The 23,272-nt window shown below is 42.0% G+C and overlaps 1 long non-coding RNA gene across 1 annotated transcript in view; it reads right to left on the bottom strand.

Annotated features, from left to right (window-relative positions):
* LOC118091501 (uncharacterized) overlaps window positions 1–5,085 on the bottom strand; it is a 55,027-nt gene extending 49,942 nt beyond the window's left edge. Inside the window, exon 1 of the long non-coding RNA XR_004693387.2 lies at window positions 4,791–5,085. This is a non-coding gene — a long non-coding RNA (uncharacterized LOC118091501). The remainder of the gene's footprint in view (window positions 1–4,790) is intronic.
* Window positions 5,086–23,272: the final 18,187 nt, after the last annotated feature.

Below are 23,272 nucleotides of genomic sequence, written 5' to 3'. Positions count from 1 at the left end.
GTGCACCAGGTCCAGTGGATGAGGTAATGGAAGGTAATGAAATTACAACCAGTGGATCCAAATGCTGTTCTCAGCCAGGCATAACCCCACAAAGTAATAGGCATTTCCTCTTTTGCTAATCACTTACAGGCCCCTGTTCTTAATAAATCTGTCAGTGGAAGATCTGTTTTTCAGTCAAATAGAAGGTTCAACAGGAACAGCCCAGGTGGTGACAATCTTGATGGCGTTTATAAGTCACAATGCTCTCTAGGCTTTGTATACATAGTGTCCAGGGGCACTGTCTGCCATTGTAGAAAATAGAAAGAGAAGTAATACAAGGTTGATAGTCTTTTAATGAAATATTTGAAGAGGAGGGGATTTAAGGATTCTAATGGCATTTTTAAATAATGCAGAGATCTAGATACTGCTTCAAATCTACTTAGGCCCACAGTTAATCTAATTAGCACTTGGACTGATCAGGAAGGAAGCTGTAGATCAAAGGACATTTCTTAAAAAAAAATATAACATTTTTGTTCTAATTTGTGGGTTCATGTGAACCCCAAAGGCTTCCCCTATTGAGACATCCAAATATTTTAAATTAAAAAGAAGACCCAGAAAGCCATTAGGTTGCAATTCCTAGCTTGTTATTCAATTAAACGTGGCTTGGTTTGCAGAGAGAACTGAGGGGAGGCCTCTATCAACTGTTTATGCTGGGGATTTTATAATTATAAGAATACTAAGTATAATAATAATAACAGATTTATGAAGCTACAGGAAATAATGCCAGCTTTATTATTATGATTCAAAATTGATCTCTGGATTCAGCGTGGTGTGTTATGGTTTATGAAATACTTGAGTGCTATTGTTGTAAGTAATAAAGTGTGCCAGAAATTCATTTTGAATCATTTTTGCATGATTTATGTGATAGATTGGATGGAGCCGCACCCGGGTTTCCTGGCTTTGGGCGCTTTTTCTTTATTGAAGTTGAGAAGGCCTTATTGCAAAGAGAATTAAGGGTGGGGAAAAAGAAAATACAGTGGACTCCTCACTTCATAACATTTAAAATGCAGACGGTTTGTAAAAAGCCACTAATTGGGCAATGTTTGCAGTACTTTGGGATTGTTGCACAATTTTGCTCATATTTTACATAAGCCCCACTAATTAGATGGGTTGCCAGCTTGCAAATATTGGCCCCAACCCAGAGACTGGTGAGGACACACAGAAGATTTGCCAGCTGCTGCAATTGGAGTTTCCCAACCTTAAGATCTAGAGAAAAGGTCATGGGGTAAGCAGCCCCTAAGAATATTTCCACCCATGATGACACATAAGGTGCCTTTTAGTCTATCTTACGTCAGATTAATAGCGGTGTGGATTGATAGATCAGTAGTGCCTCAGTGGTGTGTTATTGAGCTCTTGACAGGTTCCCGCTACTCACCGAACAGCTGAGTTAATTTGGTTCTTCTTCTGAAGCAGCAAAGATGGCTGCAACCAGCAATGAATCACCTTGCAGGTGAGAGAAGAGTCACTACATGTGACAAAGGTTGATGGCTAAAGATTTAGGAGACCTAGAATATAAACCACCACCACCCAACCTTCTCACGGCCAGAGGGCAGGGCAGCAATAGTCAGGAACAGATCAGATTCAAGAAAGGGAGATAAGAAACCAATATGGGAAAGCTCATACTTTGCAAATGGCACATGGCGATATCAGATTCCATCTTCAAATGGGAAGCTTATTTATTCCTGATTTCAGGCAAAATATTGGAAGGGGAAAATCATGTGAAGAGATAGAGAAGATTTTATCTCACTCCCAGGAAGCTTGTCTCACTATTTGCTTTTGTGTAAGTTTCTCTGCCTGTCCTCCTGTCTTTTGTGTGTGTGTTGGCTTCTGTACACTTTGGCTGCAATCCCGTGCTCAGTTAGGCTGCTTAAATCCCACCGAAGTCAATAGGATTTAAGCAAACAAATTATGCGGAGGATAATGGATTACAGCCATTTCTCTTTGTGTTCCTCTCTTGTCTGTTTCCTTTCATAAAGTGAGAACATTACTTCTTTGTGATTAAAGTGAGAGAAGGGTGTGGGTGGGGCACCTATTGTAACCATGCCCTGGAATTCATATTAGGCCTGCACCTTAGCCACACCTGAGCCTTATATATATAATTGAGGTCACCATAGCTAGGGTTGCCATACTTCCAGAATTTACTGGACATATTGGGAATACTGCAGCTGGCAGGAGTGTTCAGGCGGAAATTGGCTAAATGTCCAGGAAAATCTGGACAACTTTTGCCAAAAAAAGAAGGTCAACATGTGATTGGCTTGGTCTTCATAGACATGCTTTTAAAGAAAGCTGTGGGTGGACTCCAAGTTCCTTGCTTTCGCCACCAAAACAGCTCAGAAAGAGGGTATGATTTTATGGGCAAAATCCAGCTTCACCTTCTCATAGTTGCCCAAGGTCTCCAGCTCTCACCTTGTCTAAAGGTGACTCTCCATTTCACCAGCCTACTTGGAGGCTAAGTAAGGTTAGCCACGTCTCACAAGCTTCTTAGCAATTGCTATAGCTATGATCATGATAGGCTATGAATAGGCTAACTGAGTAGGATATTAGAAGCTGGAGAAGGGGCATGACTCAGTGGTAGAGCTGCTGCTTTGCATGTTGAAGGACCTGGATCCAGTTTTCAGGTAGGGATGGGACAGAACTCTGCCTGAAATCCTGGGAAGCTGCTGCCAGTCAATGTAGACAATACTGCACTAGAGGGATGAATGGTCAGATTAAGTATGAGGTAGCATCCTAGGTTCCTATGATGACATGTTGCATGGAGGTGTTGGAAACATTTTTGTTGTTGCTGTTAAATAGCCTTTCTAGGACACAAAGCTCTCAGTCTCTCCAAAAGTTGATTCTTGCGTTAAGAGTATTTTCACAAGCAACTTGAGAATAACACTGATTGTCACCTGCAAATCATTATAATCACCAGTATACATCACAGCTGAGCTTCTATTGCTGTGGTTTTGAACATATCTCCAAGTTTTATGGAGAGATCTGACCCTCCTAACTTTGACTTTCAACTTAATTTTGAGAGGTTTCCTCTTATGAAGTCAAACATGAGCATTACATTTACTAAGCCAACAGTCCATTTATATATGTTGTATTTGATAAAAACTTTGGTCATTGTTCTGGATCAATTCAATGGCATTTATGTCTTGTACCAGGTCCTGGATGCCACATGGGTTTAAGTCCAGGGTAGCCTCCCTTCTTATTTGTTTTCTTTTATTATTCTAAAATATAGTAATTTATATATCTAGGAATGTTTTCTCTTTGTTGTGACTGAAACATGCATTCACCAAGCAGTGTTGGGGTAACTGAAACTACTTGCTACTTCAACACTTCCTTCCTGATTTCATTCTCTATCTCAATATCACCCTGAGCATTTTGGGCATGTGATCAATAATATGTCCCCAAAGTCAATTACGTCTGGGGTTTTGACTTGGTATGGCTTGTCTCTCTTCATTTCCCACCTACATTTATTTGTTTACATCATCACAACATTTTTAAGAAAGATACCTAAAGTATCTTTCACTTTCAAAAAGTGAAAATCTAGGCTTTTTTTTGGCAAAGTTGTTCAGCTATTTTAAAGAAAATTTGCCAAAATCTACCCTTAATATCAGAAAAAGCCTGAGTAAACAAGTGATTTCTAAAAAAACAGGAGTTTAAAGCACCCTACCAATGGAGATTACCATTCATGAAATATTTGTCATGCAAGGAATTTACAGTAATGTAAAGAGTTCATTTCCACAGAGTTACATTGCAAATAACAACAATCCACGCTTTACCCTTTACCATAAGGTCCTAGAGTTGGTTATGTCTTAAAAAGATAATGCAATACAGTAAAACAAATAAAACAAGTCTACCCCCAAACACCATACAATACATCGGTTTCAACAAACCAGATGGTATATAGGAGGACACTAAGATACTTATTAGAGTTACTGGGATCTTGGCAATGCTTGTTCTTTCAGAGGAATAAACTCCCACCCATTTTATTGAGCTTGCTTGTGGTGAGTTATTAACTCTGTGTGAACCTATTGACACTTTCATTAAGGTGAGAAAAATGAATTCAAAATGGAGACAGTGAGAAACGAAGGTAGATTGTTCTACTCCATCAGGGCCTAGGCCAGCCTTATGTCTACATGCTTAGCTGTAAGACCCTGATGAGACCTAGGCATGTTCATTGCAGTGTGCACACATGAACTTTAAGCCTCAAAGCTGAAATGAAGTTCATGTTTCAAATGTTAAGTTTGTCTATCTTGTTCAAAGCTTACAGAAAACATGTGAAAGCGAGGTGAGCTCTGAACATAGTCACATGGTTCCACTGTCCCATTTTGTCTTCTGACTACTCAGACAAGTTTAACAGACCTGTTCCGTGACTGCTCTGATGCTCCTTATGTGTCTCATGGCAAGATACAGGGGAAGGAAACCAGAAACTGTGTCTGCCAAGCATAATCACAGAAACAATCAGAAATAGAAGCAAAATAAACGCAAGGGCTTTGCACCATGACAAAAAGTTTATACCTGCCTGTGGCATTGATGGGGAAATAATTGCAAATTATGGAGGCAGCAGCAAATTATCCTATCTCCACACACTGGTCTTTTGCTTCTAATATTCAGGAGACGTAAAAGATGGATAGCTATGGATTTTGAAACATGGGTGAAAAAAGTTTAATTTGTAAAGTCATTCTTCACTGCATTTATGATATGCTCATTAAGCACAGCCAGCCCAGGTGGGAGTAAAGTTTATCTAGAAGTTCTTTACTTACCAGGAGAAGATGCCAGGTTTAACATCTGTTCCATTCAATATTTTGGCAGCCATTTAGCACATGTATATAGGGAGCTGTCAGGACTGCAGAGCAGAAGCTGGCAGTGTGGCATGTTAGTTTTTCGCTTGCCTTTCTTCCCTGAAATTCTCCAATAAATAAATAAAATCTCACATGATCCACTGTCTATATTTAGAGCTTCCATCCATCAGAAAACTCCTCATGCTCCCCTAAGAATATAGTTAATGCTTAACTTATTCACATGCATGCAAACTAGCATTTGTCTAATACCGGGCATGAGCACAAATTAAATACGAGGTTGAATGGCCCAAAGAGAAGTGACAATAGGATTATTTGGTTATGGAAATGTGAGAGCCTTTTGGAAATAGAGCAGCAGGAAAGAAGAAGTGTGGATTTGAGGTGCTTGTGATGACCTTGAAAATGCTGTAGCAAAGGATCTATAGAAGTCTCAAGTTCAATTCCTGGCCTTCTCAGGTATGGCTGGGAAACCATGGAAAGTTGCTGCCAGACAATCTGGACAATACTGAGCTACATGGACTAATGGTTTGATTCAGCATAAAATAGTCTCCTGTGTCCTGCCAGAGCTCAAATTTCTGGTTTGCTAGATTAGCAGTCTGCTTTCAGAAGCCGTCTTCCAGGTTTCCATCAGTAAATATAACAACATAGCTTACCAAATCTTCTTCAGTAGTGAAGCAGAAACAAAAGTATATCCACTACTAACAGACCTTATCAATACAACAAATCTAGTGATGTGCAGAATTTCCTGCAGAAGTTCTATTTCAGTTCTATTTTCTGGGTTTCATGGAGATTTTTCTGTAGAAAATCTCTGAACCAGTTCCCATTTCAGCCAGTTGCATTTGCACTGAAATACTTCAAATTGCATTCAGCCACTACAGGCTCAGTTGTGTTTTCATGCACAAATGAAATGTGTCAAGACAAATGTGCATTCGGGCTACAAGAGCAGTTTGCCATTCTTATGATCATGAAAGCATATTTTTTTCTCTAGGCTTCACTTCACATACAGTCAATTATTATGAAATTATTTGCTGCAAAATGTTGCCCAGGAGATCGCAATAAGGTAGATGGCTAAGAAAATGGTATGTGCTTGATGCAAGTGTCATAACTGTGGAAACTTTCCCAGTGCAAAAAATGAAGCAAAGCATGATAGGTCTCAATGTGACCACTAGAAGCTGGCTGAGACATAACCTAGGGGGAAAAATGTGGCAAACTAGAGAGAGGGTCATAGCCATGGCTGTTGTCTGTTTGGAATCCATGGCTTCAGCTATGGGAGAAGCAAGATCCTCTCGAGGTGTCAATGCTGGGAACCTGCACCATTGTAGCTTCAAGTTATATATGTACTAGTATCATGTAGCCCGTTAAATTAATGGGTGCTAGAATTAATAAGCGGGGTCCCCCCCCCCCGGTGACTCACCCACCACCACCATTGAAATGTTTAAAAGTCTCTGGTGATCCTTGAATCTTCCCGCCAGCCTTGCCATCCTCTCCTGGGGCGCCTTTGGAGAACCACTGAATCACAGCCTATTCACACCGCATATTTGGCCTGTTTCGGTGGCGGCGACGTGTGGGGGGGGCTGATTGGCCCCTCTCACAGGTGCCGCTTCGTCGGGGCGCTCTGCTGAGCCCAGCTGGCCAGCGGGCGCCCAGGAGAAGGCTGCAATTCGGCCTCTTTCTGCGGTGGCGCGTGGGGGGGGCGGCTGGCCCCTCCCATGGCCGCCACTTTGTCGGGGTGCTCCGCTGAGCCCAGCAAGGCAGCAGACGCCCAGGAGAAGGCCGCAATTCGGCCTCTTTCTACAGCGGCGGCAAAGGAAGCAGCCTCCTCCTCTCGCAGTGAGGCGCTTGTCCGGCCGGGAGCGACGGTTGGCAGAGGGGAGGGGGAGAGCGCATGCGCGAGTGTGCATTCCAAGTCTCTGCGTCCAATCCCTGTGTCCATGGGGCACAGTAGCGCAAACCCAGGGACACAGGGAATACTGGATGCAGAGACACTTGCACTTTATTATTATTATATAGGATATATATTATATAGGATATTATATTGGATATGCTGGATTATGGAGAAAGCTAGAGAGTTCCAGAAAAACGTCTACTTCTGCTTCATTGACTATGCAAAAGCCTTTGACTGTGTCAACCACAGCAAACTATGGCAAGTTCTTAAAGAAATAGGTGTGCCTGATCACCTCATCTGTCTCCTGAGAAATCTCTATGTGGGACAAGAAGCTACAGTTAGAACTGGATATGGAACAACTGATTGGTTCAAAATTGGGAAAGGAGTACGACAAGGTTGTATATTGTCTCCCTGCTTATTTAACTTATATGCAGAATTCATCATGCGAAAGGCTGGACTAGATGAATCCCAAGCCGGAATTAAGATTGCCGGAAGAAATATCAACAACCTCAGATATGCAGATGACACAATCTTGATGGCAGAAAGCGAGGAGGAATTAAAGAACCTTTTAATGAGGGTGAAAGAGGAGAGCGCAAAATATGGTCTGAAGCTCAACATCAAAAAAACCAAGATCATGGCCACTGGTCCCATCACCTCCTGGCAAATAGAAGGGGAAGAAATGGAGGCAGTGAGAGATTTTACTTTCTTGGGCTCCTTGATCACTGCAGATGGTGACAGCAGTCACGAAATTAAAAGACGCCTGCTTCTTGGGAGAAAAGCAATGACAAACCTAGACAGCATCTTAAAAAGCAGAGACATCACTTTGCCGACAAAGGTCCGTATAGTTAAAGCTATGGTTTTCCCAGTAGTGATGTATGGAAGTGAGAGCTGGACCATAAAGAAGGCTGATCGCCGAAGAATTGATGCTTTTGAATTATGGTGCTGGAGGAGACTCTTGAGAGTCCCATGGACTGCAAGAAGATCAAACCTATCCATTCTTAAGGAAATCAGCCCTGAGTGCTCCCTGGAAGGACAGATCGTGAAGCTGAGGCTCCAATACTTTGGCCACCTCATGAGAAGAGAAGAATCCTTGGAAAAGACCCTGATGTTCGTTAAGATTGAGGGCACTAGGAGAAGGGGACGACAGAGGACAAGATGGTTGGACAGTGTTCTCGAAGCTACGAACATGAGTTTGACCAAACTGCGGGAGGCAGTGCAAGACAGGAGTGCCTGGCGTGCTATGATCCATGGGGTCACGAAGAGTCGGACACGACTAAACGACTAAACAACAACAACAACAACATATTGGATATATATGTAAATAAACCATATACCATGAATACACCGCAGTCTTTACTCTGCCTCATTTCCCAATGGAAACAGTGCCAAGGGTAAACCTACCTGGAACTCCAGGAATCTCACACCACTTGGTGTGACATGCAACAGTAGGATAAGGTATTTAAGAGCTACCTGTATTTTGTATTGCTTCTAAGTCAGAAGTGTATCAGTTTGTCAACTTTTTTAATAGGCACTACCTTGAATGGAAATGTTCTCAATTTGTGCTTTCAATTTTGTTCTCTGGTATTCTTCATTGGCACTTTAAAAATAGTTCCGTGCATGACGACACATTGTATATGTCCCTCACGCTCTTCTTTTTCCTGATATTTGTGGGGAAATTCAGCTCAGCAACACAAACTGTAGCAAACTTGAGTCTATGCTATATGTAGAATCAAGAAATGAAAAAAAATCTGCTCTGGCATAAAATACAGGGTCCTTCGGATCTTCTTATTGCTTGTTTGATGCAGTTGGTAGAAATTTTCAGTTCAATCAGCCACTGAACCTTCAAAGGCAAGGATGATGGGGGAGGAGTGCGCAAGACCTTGGTACATCAAAAACAAGCTTTTAAATAATAAGGAAGTGTCAAGCCAGGGGTTTGTCCAGAATATTGAACATAGCTGAAAAGAATTTGTCCAATCTAAGATGTTCCAAAATGATTTTTTACACGCAACACAAAACTGGTTTCTAATACACAGAAGGCATTTTTCATTGTCACTTAAAAATCTGTTGTTGCTCTTATGAATCCAGCTGTTACAGTATAACTTCTGGAGCTCTAGGAAGAGCTTTGTGAGAAAACTTAGAATAATAAGAAGGCCTAAAAGTGACGAACATTTTAAATCTTGGGCATTGTGGAGTTTTCTTTATATGGAAATACTACTAAGTGAAACCAATATCCAATTAATATTTATTTATGATTACTTTATCAATAATATTTATATACTATGTATATATCCCCAACCCATTTACATAAAACATAATACAGTGGTACCTCGGTATATGAACACAATTGGTTCCGGAAGTCTGTTCATAAACCGAAGCGAACTTTCCCATTGAAAGTAATGGAAAGTGGATTAATCTGTTCCAGATGGTCTGCGGAGTACTTAAACTGAAGCGTTCATAAACTGAAATGAACTTTCCCATTGAAAGTAATGGAAAATGGATTAATCCATTCCAGACGGGTCCGCGGAGTACTCAACCTGAAGCGTACTTAAACCGAAGCATGGGTGTAATTGGTTCTGGAAGTCTGTTCATAAACTGAAGTGAACTTTCCAATTGAAAGTAATGGAAAATGAATTAATCCGTTCCAGATGGGTCCGCGGCGTTTGTATACCGAAAATTTGTAAACCGAGGTATTCATAAACCGAGGTTCCACTGTAAGACTATTAAACAAAGAAATGGAGACCATCTTGGCTTGAGTCATTGAAATCCTGCTCCCTGCCTTGTGGGCATTTCCCCATGTGACCTGGGAGGGTGGGGCCCTGATTTATTTTTCTATTCCTAGACTGCTGACTAATAAATGTGTAATTTTACTGAACTACAGTACTCTGGGTTCCAAACCAAGAGTCGAAGAGTACAGAATCACAAACAAAGGGACTTGGGAGTTTTGGAAGTCACTTGGTGAACATGGTACAGATCTAGTATAATATTCAAGAAAGTCTAAGTTAGGAATCTTCAGGCTGTTAAAGATTGTGAAGGCTGAATGTTTATGAGGGAGTTCAGATGGCCCCGTCTTGCTGAATGTTTATGTGGGAGAAAGAGATGGGAGAAATATTAGGTTCCGAAGGCACTGGAGCTTCTAGGTAAATAGATTTTCAGTATTGAAAAGACAGTGGAAAGCCTTGGGGAAAGGCCCTTTTTATTAAGAAACGAATAATCTCATTTTCATTGTATTGCTGGCAGTTCCACTACCCTTCTGTCCATGTCTGCTCACCAGTTCTACTCCTCACCTCATCTTATGCATTCCTGACAGGATTATGTAGACACCACCAGTCATAATTTCAGACTTTTATTGAGGCAAGTAAAATAATTATGGAGGGTCAGTTCCTGCCACAGGTATAATGTGGCCTGATTTGAACTAGTCAATGCACAGAGGAAGTCAGAGGTGAACATCATGGAAATATGGAAACACATACCACCACAGGCAGACCATTCATTTCTAACATTCCACCCCACCCCCACCCCTGTATGCTACGAGAGAAAAGGAGCTAAATAATACTGTCCCAAGGCGAAAAGAAAAGAAAAATCTACAGAAACTCTGCAACTGGAGTAGTACTGAGTATTTGCCTGGAAAAATCTATAATCCTATGAATAACTGAATCTGCCGAGACAAAAGAAAGAGTGGGTTCTGGTAAAAGAATCCAGGATGCTTTAGAGGCCTTTGGCAGTAAAAAGTCTAGAAATATTAATATATGCTAATACATTCAGGAGCAGGGCCTGACAATATTTTCATCCTCTGAAGATAGCTCTGAAATGTGTTTGGGTTGGCACAAAACTGAAGGCCTGTGAGAGTTTGCCTCCATCAAAAAGTTGGATTTTAGAAACCCAAATGATGACATTACCACCAGAGCTATGAATCTAAAATGTAGTTTTCCTCAAGGTGTGGTGGGTATATTTTGGGTGGGTATATTACCCTGCAGATCACTTAGGGAAGCTTACAAAGTCACTGTAAGACTACGTATCAAGTACAACGCAACAGAAGCAGGCATAACAGTTCAAAACAAACTTAAGATAAAGACATTTCATCAGCATCATTACCTGGCCATCAATACAAAAGCCTACAGGACTATTTTTTTGGGGGGAGGGGGGAAATCCACCCTATTAATTTGACAGTGAAAAATGGTTAAAGAAGGAGTCATCCGAACTTGATGGGGCAAGGTATTCCACAGTTTGGGTGTAGCTATGGAGAATGCTCCAAGACTTACCTAGCCTTGGTCCCTGGTAACTTCTGATGCCTATGCAACACAGATGCTTATTTCAGCCAGTTGGTACGTGATACTTCTGTGGTAGATCAGCTACCCGCATTACTGCTGTGCAAAAATCGGTCCTCTAGTTTCTTGAAAGTTTTCTTCTCCTAGGATAAGAGCTTTCGTTTTCTGCCTTATTCTCAGGACACATAAGAAGGTCTTTAGAGTATCAGTGGGTGCAGGATTTTGAGCTTACCTTATCATTGTGATGTGACTGAGGGTGACATGTCTGTTTTTCTTTCCAGTAAATATTTTGCCACCACACTGCAACCAAGTGGGCTGCCCACAGATGCAGTCATACCTCGTGTTGCGTTAGGTTCATGTTGTGTCTTTTTGGCTTGCGAACGCGGCAAACCCGGAAGTGTATACATCCAGGTTTTGCTGCATGCGTGTGTGCAGAAGTACTCTATTACGCTCCATGCTTGCGCAGAAGTGCCACTCTAGTTGCAGACTTTTTGGGGTGCGAACGGCACCCCAGAACGTATTGTGTCTGCAACTAGAGGTACCACTGTACTGATATGAAAAGGGCCCATGTGAAGAGTTACCTCATCATCTGGCCTTTAATTGAAGCGTGGGCACCTGGAACACTCTAGAACATAGGTGCCAAGTTCCGGATTGAAAGATCCGGGATCAGCAGCTCCCCGGCACCAGAAGTCGCTTCTACGCACTTCCGGACATGCATAGAAGCGACTTCTGGCGCTGCAGACATTTTGGAAATGGGCACAGCGGCATCGGAAGTCGCTTCTACGCATGTCTGGAAGTGCGTAGAAGCGACTTCTGGCGCTGCAGTACTGGGCAGCTATGCTCTAGAATGCAAACCACCAGTGGAAAGATTTGTAAAATAAGTGAAAAGACACTCACTCCTCAACCACCTCAACAGTATGGTAAGTGCCACAAAAAAACTGCATGCCACTTATGTGGATTTTCCCATTTCCCCCTCTCCCCTTTAATATTTTTTTTCTCATTAATTGGCAAATGTTTAAAGAAGAGAAGCGAGAATTTTTTGGCACAGTATTAAACCATTTGAGTGTATCAGCATGGACTATTGGCCTCTTTTGGTGTTTAGTCTCTTAAAGAAGAGAGTTTCATTATTCACTTCCTCATCAATAACAGTGTCGTTCAAAACTCCAGGACAGAAGCATCTGCTTAACTTCACCACCAACACCAAAGGGAATGAAAAACAATGACCGTTCAGAGAAATAAGATTGCATTATTCTCGGGGAGGAAAGTACATACACAAGAATAATGAATACAGAGCTAGTGTTCTCAGGCTAGACAAATGTGAATTGCACTCATTTCTGAAAGGAATGACTCCAAAAGCAACGCAGTGAGCTCTGGAGCCTCGCAAAGGTTTCCTTTTTCCCATGTGAACCACAATCTCTGCTGTGTGGCCCAGAAATTAATTACTTTCTAAAAGGAAAGCAGACATTAAACACACATGTGCACGCACGCACACACACACACACACGCGCGCGCACACACACACACACACACACTTGACCCATGAGAAAAACTCCAAAATCAGTATTAGGGGAAATATCTTTATTAGGCCAGCTAAAAGGTCACAACTGTAATGTATGCTTTATCAGTTAAATATCTGGCATATGTTCCCTCTAAGTCAGACATCCCCAAACTTTGGCCCTCCAGATATTTTGGGCTACAATTCCCATCTTCCCCAAACACTGGTCCTGTTAGCTAGGGATCATGGGAGTTGTAGGCCAAAACATCTGGAGGGCTGCAGTTTGGGGATGCCTGCTCTAAGTGAAGCAGCTATGACTCAGGAGGCAAGCTCTTGGAGAGGTGATTCAAAGGTGTGGCCTGGAGGAAGTTTGTTTAACTCAGCTTGTTGTGAGTTCCTGCATGGACATCTAAGGCAACACAACAACCTAGTGTGCAACCTTTCAAATTCTTCAAAGCTAGATGTTATATAAAACTGGGTAGAGCAGAGTGGCTGATGGTGAAGTCATTGGGTCTGCATCTGGTCAGTCTTAAGGGGAAATGTGGGAGGAGGTAGACACCTAACAGGGCCTTGACTGAGTTTCTCCTCAGTTCCATTAACTGTTGTTACATTTTTGGGTGGTGATATCTACTAGTGGAGCTATATGCTTCTCCTTACCCATGCCAAGAGATGCTGAGAGACTGGCAGATTGGCAGCCATCCATGTCGATGGTAGGCATGGCTCTTGTGTATCAATGAGGGACACAGTTTGGACGAGAGCCTGCTTTTGGTATGGGGGTTCCATATCACTGGGGGGCTAAGAAGCTGCATTAGTTTGTTTGTCTTGGGGAGGGAGAGAAAAAGGTACATTTTAATAATCCTACTGAAGGCCAGAAGTTACTATTGAATTATAAGAAGCCATTGGGTTGCACTTCTGGAGCTTACTTCTGTTTCTTTTCCACAACAACAGGCCACAGTCTCACTTGGCTCAAACTTGAAGGTTTATTTTGTCATTAAGATCTTAGATGATAACTTTGGGATAACCAGCCTCATATAGCAAACATGCTTGAGTCTAAATAATGCATGAAGGTGTTAATGCCATAGAGTATGCTGTCCTGCCAGGCTCAGCTAGGTCACCCCCCCTCACCTTGGAAGGAAGCAAATCAAGCCTCTTGTTCCCTCAATTTACCATGTAAACTTCAGCATGTAAGGCAGTCTGAGCTGTTTCCTCCAAGCTCAGTCCACTTGACCTTTTCACAAAGGCATCATTGTGTTCCTATACTAATAATTTAGGAACTTTCACCACTTTCAAACTAACCTAAGTTTTAGTGCCTGTGTTATTCTGAATGCTGTATGGAAAAGCCCATTTACGGAGTTTGTAAGTAAATTCACACTTTACTTTGCTGCTTGTTTGGCATCCAGGGATTTTTCCTTTTAATACCTTTCTTTTTCCTTGCCACCCAACAATAAATACCAAGAGGTGTTGTGGTGGACATGTTTTCTATGACAACTTAAGTACTGCTATAATGACAGTGATGTGGACAGATCTGTTGGGAAAACTGAGCCTTGACATGAGAGGGAAAGCACACTTCCAGCATTGTATCATACTTAAATAGGAGTACAGTTCTTCTTTCCTCTAGACAGAGAGGAAATACTGCTTTATTATTGAGCATTGGATTGTGTAAGTTGGGCTTCCTTGAATCTTACTAGGTGTAAGACCAGTGCTAGAATGTAGAATCAATTCATATTACAGTGTGACATGGCTGTGTCTTCTATGAGGTTTGATCCCTCATTAATAGGAAGGAACCATGCCAGTAGCTGTCAGTTGGAAGATAGCTCCCAAATGATGAGATTACCGCTACATGACTGGGTTAATTGTTGGAAACAGCCCATAATAATACCATTTGAAGAATTCTTCCTCTGGACAAGTGAGTGGACCAGATATCCTTCAGAGCCCTTCCTACGTCTCACATCTCTGCTCTCTTACAGCCTTTTCTCCCAATATTAGTTAAATAGCAATTAGGCTATAGGAGTTTCCACAGTTATCTTCCTTTCCCTACAGTTTAGTATTTTTTTTTTTAAAAAAAGCAAGCGCCAGCCAATATGTATCCAATAATACACTTCCATATGGTGTGCAGTGCAAAGAGCCATGACACTGGGCTCAGCATATTTATTTTTCTCACTGCTCTGCTGAATACTGTATTATTCAAGTTTGGCAAATGTATACATGAGAAGATCAAAGCCTAATCTTAGCTTTCCTTGCTACTTTCTGGTTTGGGGTGCTTATGTTAATCCTCCTTAAACTAAAGTGGTCAGAGATTTGAGAGATGTTGGAAACATAAAATAAATTCTAACCTTGACATGGATTAGGCTTGCTATATGACACATAACAGTCAGGCAGGACTAACATTATGGAAACAAGTACTGTAGAGGCCAGTGTAAGTCACAGAACTGACAAAGGCGATTTTTCTCTTGGGGGAAGAAATAGGTGGATAAATTTGGTTTAAAGGAAGTAAAGTCTCCCTTGATGAATCTATAGCTTAACATTTTTGCAAGGTTATTGCTTATGCATGCTCACCCCCCCCCCCCCTTCTTTCATTATCCAGTAAACACAGCAATATTTAGAAGATGGAAAATCCACTGTAAAATTCCATTTTTTAAATTTTCTATAAAGCAAGGCTGAATTGGCAATATAATTATAGATTGTACTTCCAGAAGTCAGTGTACATACAGATCATTTACAGCCAGGTTGTGCACAAATTTACTCAGAAGCAAATCTTCTTGTGGGATTTGTAGTAAATCAGTGGGATTTACTCCCAAGTAAATGCATTTAGGATTGCAGCCTGATAGCCCAAAACTATGCATACCGTATTCAATACATTCCACTGAATTAAAATGGTTTTTACTCTTATGTAAATGCACACAGAATCACAATGTTTCAAAAGGAAGGAATGCTCATTTAACTGAAGGCCAATCCTGAAATAACATTATATAATACTGGACAGGCTTGTTATAAGAATTTCATTTAAGAGTGCAACCACATTCTGCTAAAAGTGGGATTTTGATTTCAGATGTATGGCTCCATCAAAGCAGAACAGCATCCCTAAATTGCCAACAGACTTATCAAAATTTGCATAGCTTTTGATGAATTTACTGCACCTTCATCCAGAAAGTGCTCTATTGATTTGAGCACCATAGCAACAAACATACAGTACTAGGTATTTTCACACTCTCTTCATTTCAGAATATTTTAACCCACTCGTGTCAAACTACCTCACGTCTAGGCTCAAATGAAGGCTGTGTTTCAATTAAACCCCAAGTCAAGCACACATACTATGAGCATAAGCTGCTCACTCCTTAGCACAGAACTGCATTAAATGTCTTTGCAAAAACTGGGGCTTAGTCTGGTGATACAATATATGGTTTAGCATTTCACATGGGTGGAGTGAAAACACCCATCCAATACTGGATTCAGTGAGGGGGTTATCTCAGAATGTGGAGGGTTATTTTTAAATATGAGATGGCTTCTCTTTTAAGGTGAAATTTATTTTTAATAGGGGGAAAAACACACCTTGCCAGTACTTCAAGGTAGGTAGGCTGCCCTGAGAAACCCAACTCCCAAAAGACTGTGATCTACTCACAGAGTTTAAAATTGGCTGTGATTGAGCTTTTTTTAGGAAGGAGGAAGGCCCGTTTTGGGGGGGTTCGGGTCAAAGTTGTTGCGTTTTTTCAGGGAGGAGGTAAAATGTTAAGCTTTTTTTTAGGGGAACCACAGTTGTTCAGCTTCTTTGGGGGGAGCCAATGATCTACCAGTGATCTACTGCAGATGTCCAGTGATCTACCAGTAGATCATGATCTACCTGTTGGACATGCTTGCTATAAGCCATGTCCATATGTTGTTGGTTTTTTTATTTACTTGGAAGATGCTTAACTTTGCTCTTCAACAGAAAAGGCTCCCAGAGCAGCTGGAGTCAAGTAAAGCTCTGGAAGGTCTGTTGTCTGCAGCCCCAGAGAGCTACTGCTAGCCAGCATGGACTGTGCTGACTACGTATAAGGCGGCTTCCTATGTTTATCAGATAGACCCTGCCAGCAGGCTGACAATCAACAAGGCAAAATATTCCAGAGAAAAGAGATGTTCTTTGAACATTGCAAAAATAAAGAGATCATGTGCTTTCTTCTTCCTGAAATTCCTATGCGAGTTTTAAGTGGAGCACATATTTTTGCAGGTGATTTCAGACATGATGACAGAAGTATGCAAAGGGAAATTTGACTCCCTAACATTTTCATTCCCTCTGATTCTCCCTGACACCTGAATTTGCCCTGAGGGTATAGCTCCGCAAGTACCTCCTCTGGCTTTTCTTTGTCTTTTGGTGTTTGGCTGCTCCAAGCTGGGGTAGAGATATAGAGCCTGCCTTGACTTCTCTGTTCCTAAAAATACCCACTGTAATTATGGGGCAGTATGTTCATGTAGACATCTCTAATGCACTGTTGCGTGCCACCTCAACCTCTGAATGGTGCAAGATTCCAGGGGTTCCAGGCATACCTACACAGGGTCTGTGTTTCCTTTTGGTGATGAGGCACAGTGGAGAGTGTGCTGTCTTTATTGTTATATGCTTTATTTATACATATATGCAACCTGAGCCTATGGTGGAGGAGGTCACGGCATTAACACTCCAAGAGAGTCTTGTTGATCCCATAGACGCAGCTCTGGATTAAAAAAAAAATCAGTCATCGTGCTCTGACCCTCTCTTGCTGATTTTTAGCACCCTGCCACTTTCCCCCCCCTAGGTCACATCACAGCACTTTAAACTCTCATTTTGTCTTCTAACTAACTCTGAGTTGAGGGAGGGTTTCCTCTCATTTGCAAGCTGGTTCAGAGACCTGTCTCTTTGCCTTTCCTAATGGCTCATCACCTTCCTTTTGTCTTCCTAATGGCCCATCACCCCAAGCAATCTCCTGGTCAGGAACTGGTCTGGCTTATATCCTGGACCTAGGATTTTAGGGGAGTCTGGTACCCACAACCTCATAACAGTATTGTAGCAATCCTTCATAATCCTAGGGTTTTATTGTTGCTGTTGTTGTTATTGGAGAATTTAAAAGCAATCGTGAGAGAAAGAACTTATTGCTTTTGAAGCACATATTTCCAAATTCAGGGCCTCTGGTAATGTTTCCAATTATCTGTAGTAAATGTGCATTTTCTTCACATTAGCTTTTTCTTCCTGTTCTGTAAAGCTCAACTGCTGATGCAATTTTTAGTTGACATAAAAGAAATGAGAGCTATTTTCAGTCAGACCTTTTGTATGATTATGATGGAGGCTCAAATCCCATCACTCCCGCTTTCATAAATGTTTCCATTTGGGACCTCAGCTAATAAAATATTATTAACCAATACCTCTAAAATAGGACTTCAAATACTCTTTGTGCTAACCATTTTCATAAACATCAGGGTGTTTCGAGAAGGCTTTGCAAGTACCAGTGGTAGCGATCCGTTCCAGCAGAGTGGATTTAAGTCTTTGGGGTGCAGGGAGCATGACACTCTTCCACAATTTCTGTTGATGCATTTGCTAGGGACAACCACCCACTCTTGAACTGGGTTGCCGTCAGTGAACTTAGCTTAAATTCATATATTGTGAATCGTCTCTGGTGTGCACTCATAAATGCTCATGAAAGTCACTCGAGTGAGCAGCATAATGTTGGGAAAACATACTCATTGTCGATACAAGAGCAGCTTCTGTGAATGCAGTGCTTTGGATTTGCAGAAATCCCCATTTGGAAAATCTCCCTGGGAATTCTCCTTTGTATTACTGTATATTACTTAAACAAATAGTTATGTGCCCGTGACTAGATCAATGCATGTAAATCAGCTGGGGGGGGGGAGATTGGAAGTTATTAGACGCTAAGGAAGGAACCCTATGTTTATATCTGAGTTTGACAAGGCACATTGAGAGATGATGCCATAGTTCCATGAGAAACAGATGGAGTTGCCTGTCCCCTTCCCCACAGACAATGGCCCAGAGCTTTGAAGGATACTTATAGAGTTGTAACTATGCAAGGAGACAGATGTCTCCTGAGAAATCTCTATGTGGGACAAGAAGCTACAGTTAGAACTGGATATGGAACAACTGATTGGTTCAAAATTGGGAAAGGAGTACGACAAGGTTGTATATTGTCTCCCTGCTTATTTAACTCATATGCAGAATTCATCATGCAAAAGACTGGACTAGATGAATCCCAAGCCGGAATTAAGATTGCCGGAAGAAATATCAACAACCTCAGATATGCAGATGACACTACCTTGATGGCAGAAAGCGCGGAGGAATTAAAGAACCTTTTAATGAGGGTGAAAGAGGAGAGCGCAAAATATGGTCTGAAGCTCAACATCAAAAAAACCAAGATCATGGCCACTGGTCCCATCACCTCCTGGCAAATAGAAGGGGAAGAAATGGAGGCAGCGGGGCTTCCGGGTTCAGCGCCAGCGTCGATCGGCGGGGTTTCGTCTCGTCTCCGAGACGGCCCGTCTCTGCTAGGAGTGGGGAGGGCAGCGAGAGCAACGCTGCGCCCCTTAGAACCTCGGGAAGGGCGTCCCGAGGGCAATTTGCTCGGCACAGACCCAATCCGGACTCCCCAACTCTTCGGTTAGCTCTAATAAGAGCTCCGGAGCGAGGAGGGTAGAAGTCGCGGGGGCCATTTTGAGCGGCAACGTTATTCTAGCAGGGAGAAGCTTCAAGCCGAAGGCGGAGAGCGCTGGATTCTTCCGAAAATAAAACGATTGGAAAAGACTGTAAGTAACCTCACGATTTGGATTATAAAACAATTTGGTCTGGGAGAGAGGGGAGAAAAGAGGAAGCCACCCCCCCCCCACGGCAACAAAGAGACAGTAAATAGAAACCCGAAGCCATAAACAGAAGATTTGTAATTCAAAAGGATCCCTCAAAGGCATCAAAGAGAATATCCCCTTTGATGCAGGGTGAAAAGGGGAGAGAGACTGTGGTTTATGACTGCCCTGCAGCAATGAGGTAAAGCCTAAGAAAAACCTTTCTTTCCCTTGGGAGCCGGCAGCCCAGGCAATTCAGTGAGTTGATTAGGATTTATAAGTCAATTTTTACTTCACTTTGTATTTCTGGACTTTGTGGAATTTCTTTTTTGGCTTAAGTGCTTGTGAAATGTGAGTTCGAACTTTATTGTTAACAAGACTTGAAGAATGCAGCCAGCTTGTTAAAATGGAGTCGAGAAAATAAACTGTGATCATATTCCACCCCACGTGATAAGTTTTGACCTTGGCAGGACTGAAATATGTCAACAAAAAAGTGTTCCCCTGAGTTCCAGCGGTCTGTTTTGACCTTAATGTGGGAAACAAGAATAGAGTTATGTCAAGAGGAGACACGACGACAGGAGTTACAGCAGAAATTTCAGGAGGTGATGGCGGAATATGATTTTCTAGGAGATGAAGCTTTTGACACTGAAAAAGAGCAATGTGAGAATGACAATGATGGGGAAGGAAAAGATGAAGATGAGGACTGTGATGATTCAACACAAAATGAAACACACCATGAAAAAAATGATGACTCTACTCTACAAAAAGTTGGATGGAGTGCCCTGCCTTTGAGGGGGGCACGATTGGTATTATTGGAACTCCAGAACGCCCACAGGGAAGAAGGAAAAAATATGCAGAGAAGAGAAGAAATTCAGGGGTCCTGTATGGTGACCTGGATGGCAAGAGACTGTAAACAGGGGGTGGGGTGAAGGGAAAGTGATGTTGTGATTATAAGGATGGATTAACAGGTTTATAACTGGTCTGCTGATTTTGGAATTTGCTGGATTGGGGGGGGTGGAGCCGGTAATCGGGGATGTAAGGTTAAATTGAGAATAGTTATAGTTTTAAAAGTGAATGGATTTTGGAAAATGTGAAAATATGGAGGCTTATAGAGGGAGAAAAAAAAATTAGGCACGGGAAGAGAAAATGGGAGTTTGAATTTTCAGTGATTTGAATATTAGATGAAAATGTTAACAATTGATTTATAAGTTGTATAAGATACAAAGGTGTATTTTTATAAAGTAAGAAACTGTTGCAGATGATAAAAAAGGGATGAAAACCGGGGAAGGGGGGGAGGGGAAGCCCATAAAATATGGTTTTTCAACTATGAATGCAAGAAAAATTTTTCTGTTTTGTATTGTTTTTTTCTTTTTCTTTTTTTTCTTCGCCCTTTCTTTTTCCCCTTTTTTTCCTATTTCTATTTTTCTCTTTTTTTGGTATAACAATAGATGGTTGGATGGATGTCCTCCTGCGTACTGCCCTGGTTTGCTGGAGCTCCCTGGTGGCAGGGGGGGGCTTTGGGGTCAGGGGAGGGGGAGGAGGACAGAAATCCAAGCATAAAATGGACCATTTCTGACTGTTCACAAACATGGGATACTTCTGTGGCAGGGGAGGACCCATGTGGGTGGGTAGGAAGGAGGTGGAAAAGGGGTTTAAGTATGTACCGTTTTTTTGTTTTTTTGTATTTTGTAAAATTAATAAAAAGTATGTTAAAAAAAAAAAAAAAGAAATGGAGGCAGCGAGAGATTTTACTTTCTTGGGCTCCTTGATCACTGCAAATGGTGACAGCAGTCACGAAATTAAAAGACGCCTGCTTCTTGGGAGAAAAGCAATGACAAACCTAGACAGCATCTTAAAAAGCAGAGACATCACCTTGCCTACAAAGGTCCGTATAGTTAAAGCAATGGTTTTCCCAGTAGTGATGTATGGAAGTGAGAGCTGGACCATAAAGAAGGCTGATTGCCGAAGAATTGATGCTTTTGAATTATGGTGCTGGAGGAGACTATTGAGAGTCCCATGGACTGCAAGAAGATCAAACCTATCCATTCTTAAGGAAATCAGCCCTGAGTGCTCCCTGGAAGGACAGATCATGAAGCTGAGGCTCCAATACTTTGGCCACCTCATGAGAAGAGAGGAATCCTTGGAAAAGACCCTGATGTTGGGAAAGATTGAGGGCACTAGGAGAAGGGGATGACAGAGGACAAGATGGTTGGACAGTGTTCTCGAAGCTACGAACATGAGTTTGACCAAACTGCGGGAGGCAGTGGAAGACAGGAGTGCCTGGCGTGCTATGGTCCATGGGGTCACGAAGAGTCGGACACGACTAAATGACTAAACAACAACAACTATGCAAGGCCACAATTTCAAAGCTGTTGCAAATGCAGAATTAGTCTTGGTGCTGTAGTCCTGCTTAGCAGATTAACTTTTTCAGCAGGACACTCACAGTGATGTAATGAAGCGGCCTGTTTGCCACTGGTCCTGAAACACAGTATGGGATGTGTAGACAACTGTGAATGCACACAACTCTGTATTCCTCCGTCTAAACAATAAAGGTGATGTACCTTTTCCTGCTCATGTAGCTCGCCTTGCCTTTTAGGGCTGGGTTAAGACACATGTCCACATAGCCCCTGTAGTTTAAATAATCCCTGACTATGGGTGCACTGACACTATATACAAATGGGAGTGTTCATTTACTTGCTGACTTAAAAGGTGGACTTCCAAGACTGAAGTGTGTCAAGGCTGGCTCTGCCATGCAGCAGGGTACAGCAACCTACCTCAGGTGGCCCCATAAAAGCAGAGAGGAATAGATGGAGAGAGGACTTGGTTTCTGAATGGCACAGCAGTACTTTTGAAAGAGCTGGTCATTGGCCCCAGGCAGGGAAATACATTGAACTGTCACTGGGCTGTAAGTCAACAGTGAAGACTGGGCTCAAGAACTGCACATTTCGAGATGTAGCTGTACAGTGAACTTTGGGAGGGACACTGAATGCCTGTAGTCCATATTTAAGTTTAGATCTAGACCACTGTGGAGTCTGGGTCCAATCCAAAATGGTCTGTCATCCACAAGCCCTCCCACCTACCTCTTCTCATTCTGAGGAGCAGTGAGATGGAGGTGAGCTCCTAAAAATCCCACTGAAGTATCACAGCAGCATCCATGGAGGCCAAGAAATATGGAAAAATTGTTCCCTGCCAAGCATTGATGTCCAGAGATTTTATCAGCACCAGCCCTTCCACCTGGAATGAGGCAGTCACCTGACATGGGAGGTGCTGAAGCGGGTGCAAGACATGATGGAGAAGTGTCACAGAAGAGGGCTGTGGCCTGCTCAGCACTTCCTGAGATAACCTGCTGCCCATAAGTGTAGTGGAGGACATTGTCTCTTTGCCAGCATTTAAATAAGATTGAATTTTTCAGTCTAGCTGGACTCCTTATGACAACAATAGGTCTAGGGACCAGTCATGGATTTCATGAATATATTTTTTAATGTGGGAGCTAAGAACCCTCCACCTAAACAATGTAAGCAAACAAAAGAAACAGAAGGTTGGAAGGGATCTCCCAAACTATTTGGCAGGGGGGAAATAAACTTGTCAATACCCCATTGAATGGGAATGGAAATTCAGCCAAAAACATGCAAATAATTAAACCTTCCACATACACCCAAAATCAGGATCTGTTTCCAATTATTCATGAACAAAGGGAGGGCTGGTTTGTCAGATAATTTATTCACACCATGTAATTCATCCAGATCCAGTTGTGAAGATTAATTAGCAAAGAGCTTTGAGGATGAAAAGCTTGGTAAAAGTGCTAAGTGATATTAATCATTGTGATTAGAATGTAATTGTTTTTTTACTCCTCCTCTGATGTGACATACAGCTCTAATTTGAGGGGAAAGTCACTATTTAAATAAGTTATTTAAATAAGATATTTACCTGCACTGTGTGTATTATATTATCCTAGGAAGAGTCCCCACTGTGCTCATTTTAAGGACTTTTGCAGAATAAAACAGCGTGC

This window comes from Zootoca vivipara, chromosome 1 (genome assembly GCF_963506605.1).
Source record: "Zootoca vivipara chromosome 1, rZooViv1.1, whole genome shotgun sequence".
Lineage (NCBI taxonomy): Eukaryota > Metazoa > Chordata > Lepidosauria > Squamata > Lacertidae > Zootoca > Zootoca vivipara.
This window is presented reverse-complemented; position numbering and strand designations above follow the sequence as displayed.